The following is a 21,069-nucleotide window of genomic DNA, read 5'->3' as shown; positions in this document are numbered from 1 at the left end:
AGCCATTTCTTGGGGCCTACTAAGCCCAATAACAAAGCTAGTGGAAGTGATGGAATTCCAGTTGAGCTATTTCAAATCCTGAAAGATGATGCTGTGAAAGTGCTGCACTCAATATGCCAGCAAATTTGGAAAACTCAGCAGTGGCCACGGGACAGGAAAAGGTCAGTTTTCATTCCATCCCAAAGAAAGGCAATCCCAAAGAATGCTCAAACTACCACACAATTGCACTCATCTCACACACTAGTAAAGTAATGCTCAAAATTCTCCAAGCCTTCAGCAATAGGCTGAAGCAATATGTGAACCGTGAACTTCCAGATGTTCAAGCTGGTTTTAGAAAAGGCACAGGAACCAGAGATCAAATTGCCAACAACCACTGGATCATCGAAAAAGCAAGAGAGTTTCAGAAAAAACATCTATTTCTGCTTTATTGACTATGCCAAAGCCTTTGACTGTGTGGATCACCACAAACTGTGGAAAATTCTGAAAGAGATGGGAATACCAGACCACCTGACCTGCCTCTTGAGAAACCTATATGCAGGTCAGGAAGCAACAGTTAGAACTGGACACGGAACAACAGACTGGTTCCAAATAGGAAAAAGGAGTACGTCAAGGCTGTATATCGTCACCCTGCTTATTTAACTTATATGCAGAGTACATCATGAGAAACGCTGGGCTGGAGGAAGCATAAGCTGGAATCAAGATTGCTGGGAGAAATATCAATAACCTTAGATATGCAGATGACACCACCCTTATAGCAGAAAGTGAAGAAAAACTAAAGAACCTCTTGATGAGAGTGAAAGAGAGAGTGAAAAAGTTGGCTTGAAGCTCAACATTCAGAAAACTAAGATCATGGCATCCGGTCCCATCACTTCATCACAAATAGATAGGGAAACAGTGGAAACAGTGGCTGACTTTATTTCTGGGGGCTCCAAAATCACTGCAGATGGTGACTGCAGCCATGAAATTAAAAGACGCTTACTCCTTGGAGGGAAAGTTATGACCAACCTAGGTGGCATATTAAAAAGCAGAGACATTACTTTGTCAAGAAAGGTACGTCTAATCAAGGCTATGGTTTTTCCAGTAGTCATGTATGGATGTGAGAGTGGGACTATAAAGAAAGCTGAGCGCAAAAGAATTGATACTTTTGAACTGTGGTGTTGGAGAAGACTCTTGAGAGTCCCTTGGACTGCAAGGAGATCCAACCAGTCCATCCTAAAGGAGGTCAGTCCTAGGTGTTCATTGGAAGGTCTGATGTTGAAGCTGAAACTCCATTACTTTGGCCACCTGATGCAAAGAGCTGACTCATTTGAAAAGACCCTGATCCTGGGAAAGATTGAGGGCAGGAGGAGAAGGGGACGACAGAGGATGAGATGGTTGGATGGCATCACCAACTCAACGGACATGGGTTTGGGTGGACTCCGGCAGTTGGTGATGGACAGGGAGGCCTAGCGTGCTGTGGTTCACGGGGTCGCAAAGAGTCGGACACGACTGAGCAACTGAACTGATCTGAAGCCTGAGAAAGGAGGGAAGGTAGCACAGTACTTCCGTAACCAGCAGAGTCTGTTTCAAGATATTGGGCTAAATATAGAGAGGTCTCTTTTCCTAAGAACAATTCAAATGTGTACAGGGGTTACACAGGAGACAAAGTGAAAGGGAAAGTGGCTCAGCCATGGGTCCGAGTTTTGCGACCCCATGGACTACACATATACAGTCCATGGAATTCTCCAGGCCAGAATACTGGAGTTTGTAATTGTTCCCTTCTCCAGGCGATCATCCAAACCCAGGGATCAAATCCAGGTCTACCGCGTTGCAGGCAAATTCTTTACCTGCTGAGTCACCAGGGAAGCCCAAAAGGAGACAAACAGGGACACAAATGTGTGGACTAGCCTGCAAAGAACCAGAGCATGCTGGCTCCACCTAAAACAGACAATGCAGCAGCCAGCTCCTAAGCCCCAGCTTACTGCCTTCTGTGAACTTAAGTGTTCACCATTTTCCAGGAAAGGTCAAAATTTCAAATGATTCTATGAAATCTCCCAGCATTTAAATATTGGAAACTATTTTTTAAAGTTTTAAAACACTGTCCAGAGCAGATATAATGTTACAGATTATATCTAGTAAAGAGAACATATGCTGTCTCTAAGCAGAAATGTCTATCTTCTTTATTCATCCAGTTACAAATATTCTATCCAGTTTCTCTTTCTTTTCATTTCCTCATTTTGTTTCATAATTTGTTTGTTTTCTCATTCAAGAAAGCCAAGCACCTTTAACTAACTGTCTGATATTCTGTCCATTCTCCAGGCAAGAATACTGGAGTAGGTTGCCATTTCCTCCTCCAGGGGATCCTCCCCAACCCAGGATCTAACCCTGGTCTCTGGCATTGTAGGCAGATTCTTTACTGTCTGAGCCACCAGGGAAGTCAACTTCTTTTATTTTATTTTTTACCGGAGTATAATTGCTTTACAATGTTGTGTTAGTTTCTGTTGTACAACAAAGTGAATCAGCTATATATGTACATATATCCCCACCCTTTTGAGCACTTAACTTTTTTAGAGAAAAAATTATCTACTAATAGAACCACTGTTGTAAAGCTTAGAAGATAAGCATAAATGAAACAGTTCACTTATATATCCAACATATGCTCGGTACTCAAGGAATTTTCCTTCCACACTTCACTCCCTGCCTGCCTCTTCTCTCCAATTTTCAATCTTCATTTCTCCTCCCTGAATCTCTTGTCAGTCCAAAGAGAAGCAATTTCCTCTCAGTTACCTCAGATCACCAATGGCATTTTTTATTTTATTCTGATTTTCAAATTTTTTAAAATTTAAAGTAGAAAACTGAATATACCTTTTCGATGCCAACAAGTGTCTCCCTGACTTTTTCATGAATTAGGTCACACCTTTAAGAGCAGACTCGCACAATTATCTGTATGAGTACTACCTTTTCTATTTCTACTTGGCCAGCATTCCTCAGGGTAAGACTCTGAAACCCTGCAAACTCTAAACAACCAGTGCTCTTTCTCTAACCACCCATTTTCCCCTACGTTTCATTTCCAAATCCTTTCATTTTTCCAAATGCTTCTTCCTTTTTTCCCATCTCAGACTCTGGGCTTTATCACAAATTGGAAGGAAATTACCTTAGCTAGTTCTGCTTTTCTCCAGTTCACCACTTCTGCCATTAGCCTTTAAAACATTCACTCCTTTACAAGTGATAATCTTGTCTGTGACAACAGTCATAGTGAATAGAATCCACAATAATTTAAGGAAGATGTTTTTGCTGTGAGAAGACCTTAACATAATCTTGCTTCCCATGGAAAACATAATTTCCATAAAAACTCATAGAAAGACCAAAATAACACAAGGTTTTAAACAACCGGATTTCTTGGTCACAATTTGAATGAACCAGATTTTCAAAACTCAACATGTACCTGAAGACTGAGAAATGTTGATGTCATTGTTCATTATTTCTAAATAATTAAATGCTGAGGTATTCTGTTTCTGAGTAAACGTGAAACAGTTGTTTCTTTGGATTGTTAACAGAAGCATGATGCTGTGTTTAGGAATGTTTTGTAAGGAAAGGAAATGGAAGGTCTCTTGTATAGAAACATAGACAAGAACGATATAGATTTAAATACTAAATTATCCCAGTTGACAGATATTAATAAATTTGGCTTTGAGAATCACTGTGGCATCTCAGATTCATCTTGAATGTCAACAGATCATGAATACTGCATCACCAAATGACTTTCTTGGAATGTTTTCAAGATTGATCATACACATTTCTGTTCTTAGCACATCACAGATGGAAAGAATATATGGAATCTTATTCCCTTTTCCAGATTTGGGAGGCAACCAGTCCTCAGGATTTCTGAAGTTTCTTCACAGAGAAGAGTCACCCTAAGCTCAATGCTGTGATTGCTCCAAAAGCAGTCTTGGCCTAGAGCACTGTGGGAGTCAGGAGAGGCCTTTGCAGAAGGGTATTCAGGAAAAAGAGAATGAAAAAGTTGTTTTCAGCTGCTAATAGTCTATACATTTCAATAATCTCCATTAGAAAACACACTGCTTTTCCAACTTGCTTTCCAAAAGAGTAGGTTTACATTTGTGATTATAACTTTTCTTATCTTGTACACTATGGAAGCTTTTTGAGTAAACACAGGGTAAGAAATGAATTATCCCAATTATTTCTGGTTTACTTCCCTATACACCACAGAAAGACAAACTTTACCATATATAAAGTGTAATCATTTGAAATTGGAGTTAACACAAAAAAAACAGAAGTGCACAGAATGATATAAGACAGGGCTAAACGCTCCTGCCCAAAACATTCTCCTTTCACCTAAACTGTCACTTCCATTCGTGTACATCCTAAAACTCCACCTTATTTGCATTGAAAGTCAAAGCCACCCAGTCATGTCCAACTCTTTGTAGACCCCATCCAGGCCAGAATACTGGAGTGGGTAGCTGTTCCCTTCTCCAGGGGATCTTCCCAACCCAGGGATTGAACCCAGGTCTCCAGCACTGCAGGCGGATTCTTTGCCAGCTGAGCCACCAGGAAAGCCAAAACTCCACCTTGTTTGTATTAATAAACACTAACTTCCAATAGATAAGTCTTTAATAGTTACTGTTAAGAATATATGCACATATCAAGTTTAAGGTTGACTTGAACAGTGTTTTCAACATTTATAAAAAATAAGTTAGTAGAAAATAACCAGAAAATTTTGATCGTGCATAAGTAGTACATGATTAAAAATCTGAAAAGACTTTCCAAAATAATTTCATAGTCTTCTTTAATCAAATTTCAATACCAGAAAAAAGTTCTTTGTGGTTCTCTGGACCACACTGGAAAAAACCTGGATTAAATTGTAAGAAGCATAAATATATGTCTTCCAGATCTAATGACTTTTAAAAAATTATTTTCAATGTTATGCTCATCATAAAAATAAGTTTCTTGCTAAATGCATCTTCCTGTAAACCTTATCAACCATTGTTTATCATTTATTCCGGGTGCTCCCAACCTGGAGTGACCAAAAGGCACTCTGTATATCCTGGGAGGTATTAAGTTCCACTAAATGAAATTGCTCTTTTAGTAGCTCAAAGTCATCAAACACCAGCAATTTTGTATTACTCAGCCTAGAGTACTAGATAGGAGTGATTAATAAATGTAATTAAACAAATCAGTTATGTTTACTTTTTTAGATTTTAAAGGTTGACACATTATAAGCTCACAAAAATTACTGATTATTCTATGGTGACCAAAAGTGATAAATGCTAATTAAGTACACTTTTATTTAATAAAACTGATAATTATTTAATAAATACAATTTGATAATAGCAGCTTTAAATTTGCCATATTAGTAGTTCAAATAACTTAATCATTGAAAAACAGAATTATCTTCCTCTTAGTAAATTCAACATAATTCTCAAAAGCTCATTTCTTACAGCAGAAGGAAGTCATTTAGATAATAAACATATTCACTTCCTGTTTGTATAAAATTTGATGAGCTAGCCAATCAAATTCAGAGTCCTCTCTCTCTCCATTCTCCTTTTAGTAATCAAAACTTCAAGAGTCTTACTGTTGCTTCTCTGGTAAATGGCCTGACATGACCTCTAAACGTGGTTCACTATTCACCTGACCCAGAAAACTCCACAAAATCATGCAAACCACTAAGTTGAAATCTTCGTTTTCATTTTAGGAACACTCATGAAACCGCACAGGTCATTAAGGGTCTGCATAACTGAAAAGCCACCAAAGTATCTGAAGGATGGCCCTTTACAGAAGCAACGTGTGCCATTCCGTCATCACAACGGTGAAGTTGGTAGGTGTGCACAGGCCAAACAGTGGGGCTGGACACAGGGACAGTGACCCAAAAAGAGTGCTGAATTTTTACTGCACATGCTCAAAAGTGCAGAGAGTAATACTGATCTTAAAGGCTTTGAGGTAGATTCTCTAGTCATTGAACACATCCAGGTGAAGACAAAGCCCCCAAAGATGTGGCACAGGAATTACAGAGCTCATGGTCCAATCAACCCATACATGAGCCCTCCCTGTCACAATGAGATGATGCTTACTGAAAAAGAACAGATTGTTCCTAAATCTAGTAAGAGGAGGCTGCACAGAAGAAAAAGATATACCAGAAGAAACTGAAGAAACAAAAACTTAAGGCCTGGGAATAAATGATACAATTAAGTAAAAAAGTTTTTAAAAGTCTTACTGTTGTGACTTTGAGGAAGGAGGGTTCACTGTGCATATACTTATTCCAGGGGAGTAAGAAGTTCCTCAACCCTCTTGGGGTCCCTGTGTCAGTCACTCTGTCATGTCCAACTCTCTGCAGCCCAATGGACTACAGCCCACCAGGCTTTTCTGTCCATGGGGTCCTCCAGGCAAGAATACTGGAGTGCGTTGCCATGCCCTTCTCCAGGGGATCTTCCCAACCTAGGGTTCCTAGATGAGTCTGCAAATTAAACTGAAAAAGAAACAGCAACAGGAGAAAGGCATATAATTTTGTTGAATTTTTGCATATACACAGGTGCTCACAAAAGAATAAAGATGTGAAGAAATGACAAGAACGGGAAGCTTTTATACGTTTACAACAAAAACAATGCATTTGTGAAGAACTGAGAAGACAAAGGGGTTTGAGCCAAGGACAGCAAATGAAGACGTAACTAGGAAGGTAAGAGTTGGGTTTTTTTTAATTAGTTTATTTTCTATTTTTTAACTTTACAATATTGTATTTGTTTTGCCATACACTGACATGAATCCACCATGGGTGTACATGTTTTCCCCCTCCAGAATCCCCCTTCCACCTCCCTCCCCATCCCATCCCTTCGGGTCATCCCGGTGCACCAGCCCCGAGCACCCTGTATCATGCATCGAACCTGGACTGGCGTTTCGTTTCACATATGATAATTTATATGCTTCCATGCCATTCTCCCATATTATCCCGCCCTTGCCCTCTCCCATAGAGTCCAAAATACTGTTGGTTTAACAAGCATTGTTTGTATAGACTTCTTGACCCTAAATTTCCAATCCTTGTGACAAGAATATCTTCCCCCTTCCGGTATAGTGAGGTATCTTTCACATGAGAGTTTTATAATTTGTTTCAGGGAAGAAGGATGAGAGGGTGAGGAGTCAGAGTGACCTTCCTGCTTCTGCCACCTTTTAAGAACTCCTTCAGTTTATGATATTTCATATGCCAAGATGCCACATTTGGGGGTAGCATGTTCTGAATCCCACTGTTACACTCAGGAATCCATCACTGATTAATTTTTCCATTTTCCCTGGCAGGGATGGTAGTATGACACCAAGAGAATCCTAGCAGTCTCACCCTATTAGCTCATCTCTCTCCTCAGGTCCCACATCCTCCCTTCAGAAGCCAGCTAGGCTTCCTGAACCACAAACTTGACCATAAAGTTCTTTATCCCTTACTATGCCAACTCCTTGGCAAGCATAGCATCTGCAGCTTTTTACTGCTTTTTACCTCATACTTGACTCTACTGTGGACATTTTCAGATCTCTTCTATATTCAGTAGGAAAATTTAAATAGTGAGGGGGACTTATCTCTGGACTTTTTCTATTTACCCACACACTGCTAACATTTTTTTCTCTATTGCAATGATTCCATGCTAGAACATTCCACAATGATGAATTTTCCTGAGGTTCGAGGCAGGGTCTGGGGTAAATATCACATCTTTCTACAGATTCTCTCATCTGGGGTTCAGGTCCTTTCAACACCCCAAGGTGTTACCCGGCACAAAGGTTCTCAAAATGTGTCTCCACCAGACAGCCATGAGCATCACCTGGGAATTTATTAGAAATGCAAGTTCTCAGGCCCCACCAACTGAATCAGAAACTCAAGGATGGGGCCTCAGGGGGGAAAAAATAAAATCCATCCTTCCTACTGGGTAACTGCTGGGTAGTGGTGGTAGAGGCTGATAGGAACAGAGTTCCACGCTGGTGGTTAAATTCTATTTCCTCCCTCACTCATCCCTAATACATCCCCTTAGCTCAGAAATAGTTATCCCTTTTTATGTAGAAATAAAATCAACTTTCTGTGTATGATACGTATATCTTTTTCATTCATTTTTCTTATTCTTTTGTTTATGATATAAATATTTGCTCTGAGTTTGTCAAATGTTGCTCTCCATACTCAAAACCAAATTGAGGGAATTTGAAAAATAAAAAAAGTCAATATGGATACTTTCTTCTCATCAGTTCCAGGCTATTGAAATCAAAAACCATACAGAAGTTCAAATAACTACCTTTTTAGAAACAAATCACCTTTCACTGTAATGGAGACTACTGATTTAGATAATAGTGGTAGAGCAATATTACTAATAAAATATTAATTATCTTCGTATACTCTTATTTACATAGTTTCTTTCTTGCATGCATGCTATGTCGCCTTAGTGATATCTGACTCTTGGTGACCCTGTTGACTGGAACCCGCCAGGCTTCTATGTCCATGGAATTCTCCAGGCAAGAATACTAGAGTGAATTGCCAGGCCCTTCTCCTGGGGATCCTCCCGACCCAGGAATCGAACACACGTCTCTTACATCTCCTGCAGAGGCAGGCAGGCTCTTTACCAGGTTCTAGCATCACCTGGGAAGCCCAGTTTCCTTTTATGTTCTTACAATAACCCTCTAAGTTATGTGAAGAGTAGAACTGACATGTTGAAAACTAATAAACCCTGTGATTTATTACCTCATTGATTCTCAGCACAACACTATGCATACAGAGAATTGCCCCATTTTCCACATGAGAAGCCTGAGGTTCCACAATGACTTAAGTGATTATTTAAGTTTACCTGACCTTAAATGCTAGAGCTAAAATCTAATCTAGAGCTTCCTAGTCTTTTCTACTATTGTCATAACTTTTACATGTAATATCTGAAATATGTATTATATATATACATATATAATCATTTGAATAACTTTTAAAACTATTGGTAAAAGATAAAATAATACTATGGAATGATACAACTATATATGTTTCTAAATTTCAAACCACTAGACAAGCACAGACATATACTGAAATGAAACACTGACACTTCCTCTAATAACTGTATCATCACAGGACACAATTTATGGCTTTCTGCCATTTGATAATGAAAGTTAAATTTTCTGTGCTATTACTGGAATAGGGTATAATAATTCATTCTCCAAAACTAATTTATATACAAAACATATTCTATACAAAGATGTTTGAGTTCCTGTATTTCTCTTCTTGTCACTTGGCAGCAATTTGTGTGTGACTCAAGAAAGACAAAGTAAGAATCAATGGTAATTTCTTCAAGATACGTGAAAAAGACCAAGGGTATTGAAAGTGTGTGTCACTTAAAATCATTTGAAATTAAACTCATGTTCTGCAGTGACAGAAATCCCAAATAAGGTATTTATCTTTAAGGATTAACAGAGTCTTATCAAAAGATTATTCTTGGTCAAAAAAAAAAAGTTTGGTTTTTTTCTAGTAGCTTTGGAAGCCACTGTGGCCATAGACAGCAGTGGACATTTGAATCTGTTTTCCAAGGCGCATAATTTCAGACTGAGTCTTTGGTAGTTTCATAACTTATTTTTAAAATACAATGAAACTGGCTACCTTCGTTCACAAATGCACAATAAATGTGTCAGTGATCTCTATCATTTAAAATTTTTAAAATTTGAATGCAATAATTATAAGGTGCTTGCCAACTACATTTCTAGAACTGACAATGTCCATTTCTGAACTTTTAATATCTTTTATAACCTCTGAAATTGAGATCATAAAATCATGTTTTTGCATATACTTCAAACTATTTGGAGTGTTTTTCACTGCAAGAATGGACATTGTGGTTATCTCCTCAACAATCATTCCAAAATGAGGGTTGGTTGGAACTAGGTATATTTTGACTGTTCTATAATCACTGACATAGTCTCAAATTCTTCACTGCCCCTTTTGTCACAGTAATCCACACAGTAAATGATTCTGGACATCTCGGAAAAATTCTATTAATTTTCTGGCCACTGAGATTAGTTGAAGATTAGACCAATCATTACACAAATTGGTATTTATGAAAAGAATTCTGGAGACACGTATCAATCCCCTCTTAATGATGTGATCTGTGGATGTTTCATCAGGCTGCCACCTTGAGAAACACCAATTTGAAGATATAACTGAAACACAGAGTAGACTAGAGACTTGATCAAACCATATCTAGACAAGGTATTTGTCTGAAACTCCTGAACTATATGAAAAATCCCTTACAATTTGTCATTTGAGATAGATTTTATCTAAGTTAAATAGTCAGAACTGTATATCTCCTCAACTCATAAGGACAGTTCTAACAAATATTTCTGTCGCTAGAAGTATTCTGCCTCATGATTTTCAAATTTTAATTACATTATCTTAGATTATCTGCTGAGTAATTTAAAGAGAAAATATATATTTACTAATTTGTTTAAAAGGTCAAAAAGCAAATCACATACTAGGCTGATTAGCATCGTTTGTCCTCTCTCTGTAATCAAGGAATAGATCCCAATGATCACAGTAATTATCTAGTTTAACAATATATTCCAGGCTTAAATTCCATTCAACTGGTCATTACCCAACTCTTGATCACTTTCAGTGACAAAAAACTCAACTCGCAAGATAGCTTCTTTCACAATTATTCAAAATTTATAGGTGAGGTTCATTTTTATTCAAATTAGAGTGCTGACTACTAGCTTACTACAAATCATGTATACTTTAATGGTATCATTTCCATTTCTCTCTAGATAATAATTTGTTGCTTCTATGTCTCTTCAGGTAAACCATCCATTGCTAGTTGCATTTAAAATTCCTACTCTTTATTCACACTTGATTTTAGCCAAAATGCTGAAAAGTGATGCTATCTATTCAGAGATATCACTTCTACTCTCTTTTTAACCAGTCCACATTGTGCTACTACGTTTTTCTAATTTAGTAAATTATAATTTAAAAAAATTTTAAAAGGAATTGTGATTTTCATAATGCCATTTTTGTGCTGAAAAGTCAAGATTTCTAAAACTGGCTGGACAAGATTGTTAGTTTCAAGTTACTAACAACTGCCTAACAAGATACCTAACTTTTCTTCCTTGTTGAAAGAACTCCCATGTTATTATATTTGGCAGCAAGCCCTGCAAGCAAATATTTCACATTTTCCTATGTCCTTTATGGAGGTGGTCCTGAGACACAGTGCTGGTTAAAGAGAAATAAAAGAAATCCTTTCACTGGGACATTGGTGAAAGACATTATTTCAATAGGTATCTGCCTTTTGCCCTGTCTCTTCCTTTTTCTGCCTAAATACTGATATCCATAGATATCCACATACAAGAAAGATGGCTGAACAAAGTCAGAAAGAGCACAAGCCTGTATGAAATATCATCACTGGATTGCCTATCCTTGAACTTATTACATGAGCATATCAAAGTCTTAACCTTTTCAGCAATTATTTTCTCTTGACTGCTGAATGGTAATAATAATCATCTGTCATCAAAACAAGTCTGTTTTCTTTCAAGATGAACAGTAATGCAAAAGTATAATAAAGAAAAAGACTACAGAGTTGGTAAGGATTTAGAAAATGTGCAAGGATTTAAAAATTGCATCGAACTATTTTTATAAATGTGCCCCTCCATTTCCAGAAGATAGTCCAAATGAACCCTGATGGATTATCATTTAATTATACTGTAGCCTTTTTAACACATAAAGAATGTTATACCCCTCTTAGTTTTTCTACATCCCAGTTGTTTCTAGGCACTTAACAAACTTGTTATTATATTGGGGTGAGGGGGATTATGCATGCATGTGTGTGTATAAATTAACGTGTTTATACACACATAAACACATACATATGTCATGGTACAGTTGACCCCTGAACCATATGGATTTGAAATATGTGATTCCACTTACGCATGGGTTTTTTTTTTTCCCACAGTAAATACTACAAGTACTACATGACCTGTGGTTGGTTGAATCCAGCGATGCAGAACTACAGATAAGAAGGAACTGGGCATACAAAGAGCTAACTATAAATTATACTAGGATTTTTGACTGGACACAGGGCCAACACTCTTAATTCCCATGCTGTTCAAGGGTCAACTGTATATTCTGGCTGCTAAGACAGAATAGCACAGACAGCATGACTTATCAACAACAGAAATTTATTTCTCACAGTTTTAGAGTCTGAAAAGTCCAAGCTCAAGAAACGATTTGGTATCTGTGAGAGCCTGCTTCCTAATTCATAGAAAAGCATCATCTCACTATGGCCTTAAAAGGCAGAAAGGATAAGGGAGCTTTCCAGAGGCTCCTTTATAAGGCCACTAATCCCATTCATGAAGGCTCCGTCTTCATGATCTAATCACCCACCACAAGCCCCATCTCCTTATCACCACACTGGAGATTAGAACTTTAACATGTGAATTTGTAGGGAGGTTGGGTAGAGACACAAACATTCTTCTAATATGTTCAATTGACCTGTCTTTTAAGTTCATTTATCCTTTTCTCTGCCGTTTCTAAGCTCCTAAATCTGTTGGAGAATTAACAGTTTCTTATCATGCTGTCTTCATTCTAGTATTTCCATTTTTTATACTGCAGATTCCTCTTCATCTTGCCACTACATCAGAGATGAGAGCAGCTATGTTAGTCTCCCTCCATACTAAGTATACATTGCTCTTGGAGTTTAGTTCTTTTTATGTTTTTTGTGTACTCAGATCTCTGACGGGTTTTAAAAGCCAGATTCTGTAGGTTCTCTAGTTTATTTCGATTTTTAGGGTTAAATCTCTTGCCACTTTCTAAATACAAACTAAGAACAAAAGTATCGTGTGGTTTTAACTGAAAGATTAGAAAATCATGATACTTATTAATACCATTTCATTTTTAATTCAATCAGGAACTAGATCAATGGTCCTATAAATAGAACAGTATATCAAGACTCTAGAGACCCATGCTCTGGAATCTGCATTGCCACTGATTACCTGTGTGGCTTGTGGGAATGCATTTAATCTTATAGCTATCCATGTTTAAATATGCTCAAGTGATAACCACTAGAAAGAGAAAAAAATAATAGTATTCAAGTGAAAAATACTATTTAATGCTCGATTTCTTTGAAGAGAATAGAAAGAATATGAAACAACTATGATATAATGCTAACAATTATTAATTCTGAAATCAATAATACCACATTAGCATTCAAAAATTTCTGTTTTTTATAAATTTCCAAAATTAAAAAATATAATCATAGGACTAACACATCACACCAATCAGTATGGCAACAAATGAAATAAAGGAAAAATGTGTTCACTGAAGATCAGCCAGGATAAGCGGTATAGTAAAGCAAAATTTACAAACCTCACCAGGAAATTTTTAATAGCTTGGTTTTCTTCTTGTTGTCAGGAACTCCACTTATTGTCTGATATGAAAGTTGGCAGATCCAACTGCAAAATCTCTGGAGAAACAAGAGAAAAAGATTTCTTTTTGAATTACTAAGGCTTGCCAGAATCACCAGGATCTCCCTTCAAAGAAAGGCATATAAATAAGTACATAAATAAGCAGTGTCTCATATAGATTTACCATCCTCCAAATGTACTTAAAAATACAAGTTTTTTTTTTAGATTCCACTTATAAGTAAATCATATGTCTTTCCTTCTCTGGCTTATTTCATTTAGCATAATATCCTATAATCCTGTAACTTCATCCATGCTGTTACAAATGGTTGAACTGTGTGTGTGTGTATCACATCTTCTTTATCCATTCATCTGTCAACATTTAGGCTGTTTCTACATCCTGGCTATCATAAATGATGCTTCAGTGAATATGGGGGAACAAATATCTCTTTGAAATACTGATTATATTTCCTTCAAATATATACCCAAAAATGGGACTGCAGAATCATATGGAGTTCTATTTCTAATTTTTTGAGGAACCTCCTACTGTTTTCCATAATAATTGCATCAACAGTGTACAAGGTTTCCCTTTTCTCCACATCCTCACCAACACTTGTTATTTCTTGTCTTTTTTATAAAAGCCATTCTAATAGGCACAAAGTGGTATTTCTTTTGTGGTTCAAAGTAGAATGGTGATTACCAGGGCCTAAGGCAATGGCACCCCACTCCAGTACTCTTGCCTGGAAAATCCCATGGACGGAGGAGCCTGGTAGGCTACAGTCCATGGGGTTGCTAAGAGTCAGACACGACTGAGCGACTTCACTTTCACTTTTCCTTTCATGCACTGGAGAAAGAAATGGCAACCCACTCCAGTATTCTTGCCTGGAGAATCCTATGGACGGCGGAGCCTGGTGAGCTGCCGTCTATGGGGTCGCACAGAGTCGGACACGACTGAAGCGACTTAGCATAGCATAGCATAGCAAAGGGGGAAGGAAGTAGGGAGATGCTGGTCAAAGGGTTTAAGCCTGCAGTTGTTAAGATGAACAAGTTCTGAGATCTAAGGTACAACATGATGAATATAGTTAGTAACACTGTAATATCTATAACTATATATAGTTAGTAGCACTTGTAATTTGCTAAAAGGGTAGATCTTAAATATTCTCACCATGCAAAAGAAACTATTTCAGGTGATGGATGTGTTAATTAACCTGAATGTAGTAACCATTTCACAAAGCATATGCATATCAAATCATCACACTGTATATATTAAAGATAAAAAATTTTGTCAACTATGCTCCATAAAGAAAAAAACAACAAATTTAAGTAATAAAGCAAAAATACAGAGTTTAGGAAGATATCAGACAGAGCTGTGATATTTAGCAATCTCAAAGAAGCACAGGACTTAAAAAGTCTTACAAAGTTCTGGTTCATCATATTCATTTTATTTTTTAAATATTTATTTACTTATCTGACTTTACCAGGTCTTAGTTTGGCACATGGGATCTTCATCTTCACTGTGATCTCTTACTTGTAGCATGTGGGATCTACTTTCCTGACCAGGGATCGAACCCTGATCCCCTGAATTGGGAGCACAGAGTCTTAACCACTGGACTATCAGGGCAGTCCCACATCATTTTCATTTTAAACAAGAAACTGAGATCTAGAAAGCTAAAGCACACCAAGGTTTAAGTCTAGTGGTGTTGGAGAAGACTCTTGAGAGTTCCTTGGACTGCAACGAGATCCAACCAGTCAATCCTAAAGGAAATCAGTCCTGAATATTCATTGGAAGGACTGATGCTGAAGCTGAAGTTCCAATACTTTGGCCACCTGATGTGAAGAATTGATTCACTGGAAAAGATCCTGATGTTTGGGAAGCTTGAAGGCAGGAGGAGAAGGGGATGACAGAGGGTGAGATGGTTGGAAGGCATCACTGACTCGATGGACATGAGTCTGAGAAAGCTCTGGGAGTTGGGATGGTCAGGGAAGCCTGGCATGCTGCTGTACATGGGGTTGCAAAGAGTCGGGCATGACTGCAAAACTCAACTAAAGTTTAAGTTATTAATTCAGATTTACAAATCTATTTATTTAGACTGTTACTCTCCGCACAATTCCAACTGGCTTCTGGACAATTCCCATTAGAAATTTCAAGGAGAGCTTTAATATGTCTGTCTCCCTCAGTTTTGACTTACTTACACTCAGCAGACAAATTTTATTAGTTCTTCATCTCAAAACTCATGTTTTCCAACTTTAAGATATATTTATATTTTTTTATTATCAAAAATATAAGTAGAGCTATTCAAAGTATATAAACAAATTATGTGAATTATGAAATCAAACCATTTTTCCTGCCATAAAATCATATTATTAATTCACATGCAAAAAAAAAAAAACACAATACAATATTGAACAAATCGGGATTCATTCCCACTCAGCATTTTAGATATTTCATCTCTCTGCTTCAAAATAACTTTTACTCTTGTCCTTTCTTAAACAGTTCTCTTGTCACCAGTCCCCGGTGTTTACCCTTTATTTTTCATATTTATGCCACCTCCAGTCTTATTGTCCTAAGACATAGATTAGATCTAGCTATTTCACCCTCTGAAGATATTCCTCACATTGCAGATAAACACACACACACACACACACGCATGCACATGCATGTACACACACCCTAAAATACCATTAAATGGCATACGAGAATTTCCATAGGATAAAACTTGGAATTGGTTCCTTTATTTCATCAGAGATGGACTGGAGATTTGAAGAAGAAAAATAAATAAATTTAGATTAAGACTAGGACTCTGATTTGGGAAATACTCCACCCAAGAAAAGCATATTGTGAAGGGCACTACTCAAGTTCACCAAAGCAGTGTCTAAAAGAGAGGGTTAAACCTAGCATGGCAGAATGTGATCTACTGGAGAAGGGAATGGCAAACCATTTCAGTATTCTTGCCTTGAGAACCCCATGAACAGTATGAAAAGGCAAAAAGATAGGACAGTGAAAGATGAACTCCCCAGGTCGGCAGGTGCCCAATATGCTACTGGAGATCAGTGGAGAAATAACTCCATAAAGAATGAAGGGATGGAGCCAGAGCAAAAACAAAACCCAGTTGTGGATGTGATTGGTGATAGAAGCAAAGTCTAATGCTGTAAAGAGCAATATTGCATAGGAAACTGGAATGTTAGGTCCATGAATCAAGGCAAACTGGAAGTGGTCAAACAGGAGATGACAAGAGTGAACGTTGACATTCTAACAATCAGCGAATTAAAATGGACTGGAATGGGTGAATTTAAATCAGATAACCATTATATCTACTACTGTGGGCAGGAATCCCTTAGAAGAAATGGAGTAGTCATCAGAGTCAACAAAAGAGTCCGAAAAGCAGTACCTGGATGCAATCTCAAAAATGACAGAATGATCTCTGTTTGCTTCCAAGGCAAACCATTCAATATCACAGTAATCCAAGTCTATGCCCCGACCAGTAACACTGAAGAAGCTGAAGTTGAACGGTTCTATGAAGACCTACAAGACCTTTTAGAATTAACACCCAAAAAAGATGTCTTTTTCATTATAGGGGACTGGAATGCAAAAGTAGGAAGTCAAGAAACAACTGGAGTAACAGGCAAGTTTGACCTTGGAGTACAGAATGAAGCAGGGCAAAGGCTAATACAGTTTTCCCAAGAGAACGCACTGGTCATAGCAAACACCCTCTTGCAACAACACAAGAGAAGACTCTACACATGGACATCAACAGATGGCCAACATCAAAATCAGATCGATTATATTCTTTGCAGCCAAAGATGGAGAAGCTCTATACAGTCAGCAAAAACAAGACTGGGAGCTGACTGTGGCTCAGACCATGAACTGCTTATTGCCAAATTCAGACTTAAATTGAAGAAAATGGGGAAAACAACTAGACCGTTCAGGTATGACCTGAATCAAATCCCTTATGATTATACAGTGGAAGAGAGAAATAGATTTAAGGGGCTAGATCTGAAAGACAGAGTGCCTGATGAACTATCGACAGAGGTTCATGACATTGTACAGGAGACAGGAATCAAGAGCATCCCCAAGAAAAAGAAATGCAAAAAAGCCAAATGGCTATCGGAAGAGGCCTTATAAATAGCTGTGAATAGAAGAGAAGCGAAAAGCAAAGGAGAAAAGGAAAGGTATTCCCATTTGAAGGCAGAGTTCCAAAGAATAGCAAGGAGAGATAGGAAAGCCTTACTCAGCGATCAATGCATAGAAATAGAGGAAAACAACAGAATGGGAAAGACTAGAGATCTCTTCAAGAAAAGACTAGAGATACCAAGGGAACATTTCATGCAAAGATGGGCTCAATAAAGGACAGAAGTGGTATGGACCTAACAGAAGCAGAAGATATTAAGAAGAGGTGGCAAGAATACACAGAAGAACTGTACAAAAAAATCTTCATGGGCCAGATAATCATGATGGTGTGATCACTCACCTAGAGCCAGACATCCTGGAATGTGAAGGGGCCTTAGGAAGCATCACTACGAACAAAGCTAGTGGAGGTGATGGAATTCCGGATGAGCTATTTCAAATCCTAAAAGATGATGGTGTGAAAGTGCTGCATTCAATATGCCAGCAAATTTGGAAAACTCAGCAGTGGCCACAGGACTGGAAAAGGTCAGTTTTCATTCCAATCCCAAAGAGGGGCAATGCCAAAGAATGCTCTAACTATTGCACAATTGCACGCATCTCAAATGCTAGGAAAGTAATGCTCAAAATTCTCCAAGCCAGGCTTCAGCAATACACGAACCATGAACTTCCAGATTTTCAGGCTGGTTTTAGAAAAGGCAGAGGAACCAGAGATCAAATTGCCAACATTTGCTGGATCATTGAAAAAGCAAGAGAGTTCCAGGAAAACATCTATTTCTGCTTTACTGACTATGCCAAATCTTTGACTGTGTGGATCACAATAAACTGTGGAAAATCCTGAAAGAGATCGGAATACCAGACCACCTGATCTGACTTTTGAAAACCCTGTTTGCAAGTCAGGAAGCAACAGTTAGAACTGGACATGGAACAACAGACTGTTCTAAATAAGAAACGGAGTACGTCAAGGCTGTATATGGTCACCCTGCTTATTTAACTTATATGCAGAGTACATCATGAGAAATGCTGGGCTGGAGGAAGCACAAGCTGGAATCAAGATTGCCAGGAGAAATATCAATAACCTCAGAAATGCAGATGACACCACCCTTATGGCAGAAAGTGAAGAAGAACTAAAGAGCCTCTTGATGAAAGTGAAAGAGGAGAGTGAAAAAGTTGGCTTAAAGCTCAACATTCAGAAAACTAAGATCACGGCATCCGGTAGCATCACTTCATGGCAGATAGATGGGAAAACAGTGGAAACAGTGACTGACTTTATTTTGGGGGTCTCCAAAATCACTGCAGATGGTGACTGTAGCCATGAAATTAAAAGACGCTTACTCCTTGGAAGGAAAGTTATGACTAACCTCGGTAGCGTATTAAAAAGCAGAGACATTACTTTGTCACCAAAGTCTATCTAGTCAAGCCTATGGTTTTTGCAGTAGTCATGTATGGATGTGAGACTTGGACTCTAAAGAAAGCTGAGTGCTGAAGAATTGATGCTTTTGAACTGTGGTGTTGGAGAAGACTCTTGAGAGTCCCTTGGACTGCAAGGAGATCCAACAAGTCTATCATAAAAGAGATCTGTCCTTGGTTTTCATTGGAAGGACTGATGCTGAAGCTGAAAGTGCAATATTTTGGCCACCTGATGCGAAGAACTGACATTTGAAAAGACCCTGATGCTGGGAAAGATTGAGGGCAGGAGAAGGAGACGACAGAAGATGAGATGGGTGGATGGCATCACTGACTCAATGGACATGAGTTTGGGTAAACTCTGGGAGTTGGTGATGGACAGGGAGGCCTGGTGTGCTGTGGTTCATGGGGTCACAAAGAGTTGGACACTACTGAGAGACTGAACTGACCTGAAACCTAGCACTAATGCTTAAAGCTAATGTATAAAGAACAATGTTCCACTGTATCTAAAATTCTCACCCTATCTGTGCTTGAAAAGCATAGTAATCAGTTATTTTCTTTTTTTTTAGTAATTTCTGCCCCTATTATCTAAGACACTGTCCACTAATCATCATAAAAAGATGTATTCCAGAAGTCCTACCTCGCTAGAAATAGCAAGTGATCATTGCACACCTAATGAAGTATGAGAAAGGCTCAAATTGCATGTATGGTGGAAGAAGTGGAATATATATGCCAAAGTTGGATATATGTTGCCAGAGAAAACAGGATACCCTGATGGGCCATTTGCCATTCCTTATTAATGTACCCAACAAGGACAGGGTAAATGCAGGCAGTCCACCCAACCCACAGAAAATGGGTTTCTCAAAGGAAAGAGGAATTCTCGTGCCATAAAAGGAGGAAAAAGAAAAGAAATAGTTCTGTGTACCTTACCAACTAGTCTCTTAAAAAGTAATAAAGAAACCATAAATGAGAATTTGGTAAGAGATCTGTATTCTCTACAAATTTGTTATTGCAACCAAGCAGTTAATTTTTTTCAAACAGTTAATTTTTAAATACAGAGAATTAGGCATAAACATTTACTAAGTACAAATTACACGGTGATCAGATTCTGTATCTTCATTTAAAGATTTTTGGTTTGCTCTATTGATTAATTTTTATTTTACTAGTTGCAACTGACTAATATTTCCATAATAATGTTGATACTCTCCAAACTATTCCAGGTACCATATAGCATTTTTTTCACTGAGGAATCTTTGCATTGAGGAACCCAAAAGCATAAATTTGTGTGTCTCCTCCCCTCATAGAAGATGATAATGAAAACATTAGTGGAACATTTACTGTGTTCTAGGCACTGTTTTAAGTATTGCACATATTTGACCCATTTACAGCACAGATCCTAATGCAAAGAAGAATTTGGTGTAAGTTTAGAGTAATTATTTAGTTAATTTGACATTAAAATGCAAAATTTGCTCTCATGTCCAATGCTGCTTAAATTAAACAGATTTTTTCATGAGGTTTTCTTTTTTACAAACTCTCATTTGCATGTGTGAAATCTTGCTGTAAGGCTGCATAAGGCAGAATTAAATATAGATTTAGTGTGCATTACATCTCTATCACATAAAGAAGACCCAAATGAACTCCCCAGGTCTGTCACACCCTTTGTTTATTTAAAGAACAGGACTAAATTTATCTGTTCAGCTATGATATCTGGTCAGGTCATCCTACAGTGTTCAAGAATAGGTCGTCTAATTATTGTCGTGTATACACAGAGCTTACCCATTCTAAAATGGTGACAAATCAAGTTAAAATCATGCAATAGAAAGGCAGAAGGCTTAATAGAGCCACTTAACATATAAACAATCTACAACTGAAACAAAGTGAAAAGACTTTTGTTGCAATGACAAGCTACAAATTCAAAGCATGAAAATAGATGGATCCAACTCATGATTATGGAAAACACAGACCCTCTCATCATTATTTTCTCGATCAACTTAACTGAGTAACCAAAGTAATTTTCACAATAGAATTGGATCTATTTGAACAAAGACTTTAAGTATTTCTATTCCAGATGAACTGACAATTATATCACTGCTTGAATAAACAGGAATTTTGTTCTGATAAGTACTTGTGGAAAATTATTAGGCGAAATCCTATAATGAAAATGCAGT

General features: G+C 37.7%; 1 long non-coding RNA gene across 1 annotated transcript in view; it reads right to left on the bottom strand.

The window, feature by feature from the left end:
• Positions 1 to 21,069, bottom strand: part of LOC145528758 (uncharacterized) — a 171,998-nt gene that overhangs the window by 24,711 nt on the left and 126,218 nt on the right. The window contains exons 4-5 of the long non-coding RNA XR_014070622.1: positions 13,342 to 13,433; positions 6,209 to 6,460 (exon numbers count right to left, since the gene is read on the bottom strand). This is a non-coding gene — a long non-coding RNA (uncharacterized LOC145528758). The remainder of the gene's footprint in view (positions 1 to 6,208; positions 6,461 to 13,341; positions 13,434 to 21,069) is intronic.

This window comes from Giraffa tippelskirchi, chromosome 2 (genome assembly GCF_054371585.1).
Source record: "Giraffa tippelskirchi isolate mGirTip1 chromosome 2, T2T-mGirTip1v1.2.pri, whole genome shotgun sequence".
Lineage (NCBI taxonomy): Eukaryota > Metazoa > Chordata > Mammalia > Artiodactyla > Giraffidae > Giraffa > Giraffa tippelskirchi.
This window is presented reverse-complemented; position numbering and strand designations above follow the sequence as displayed.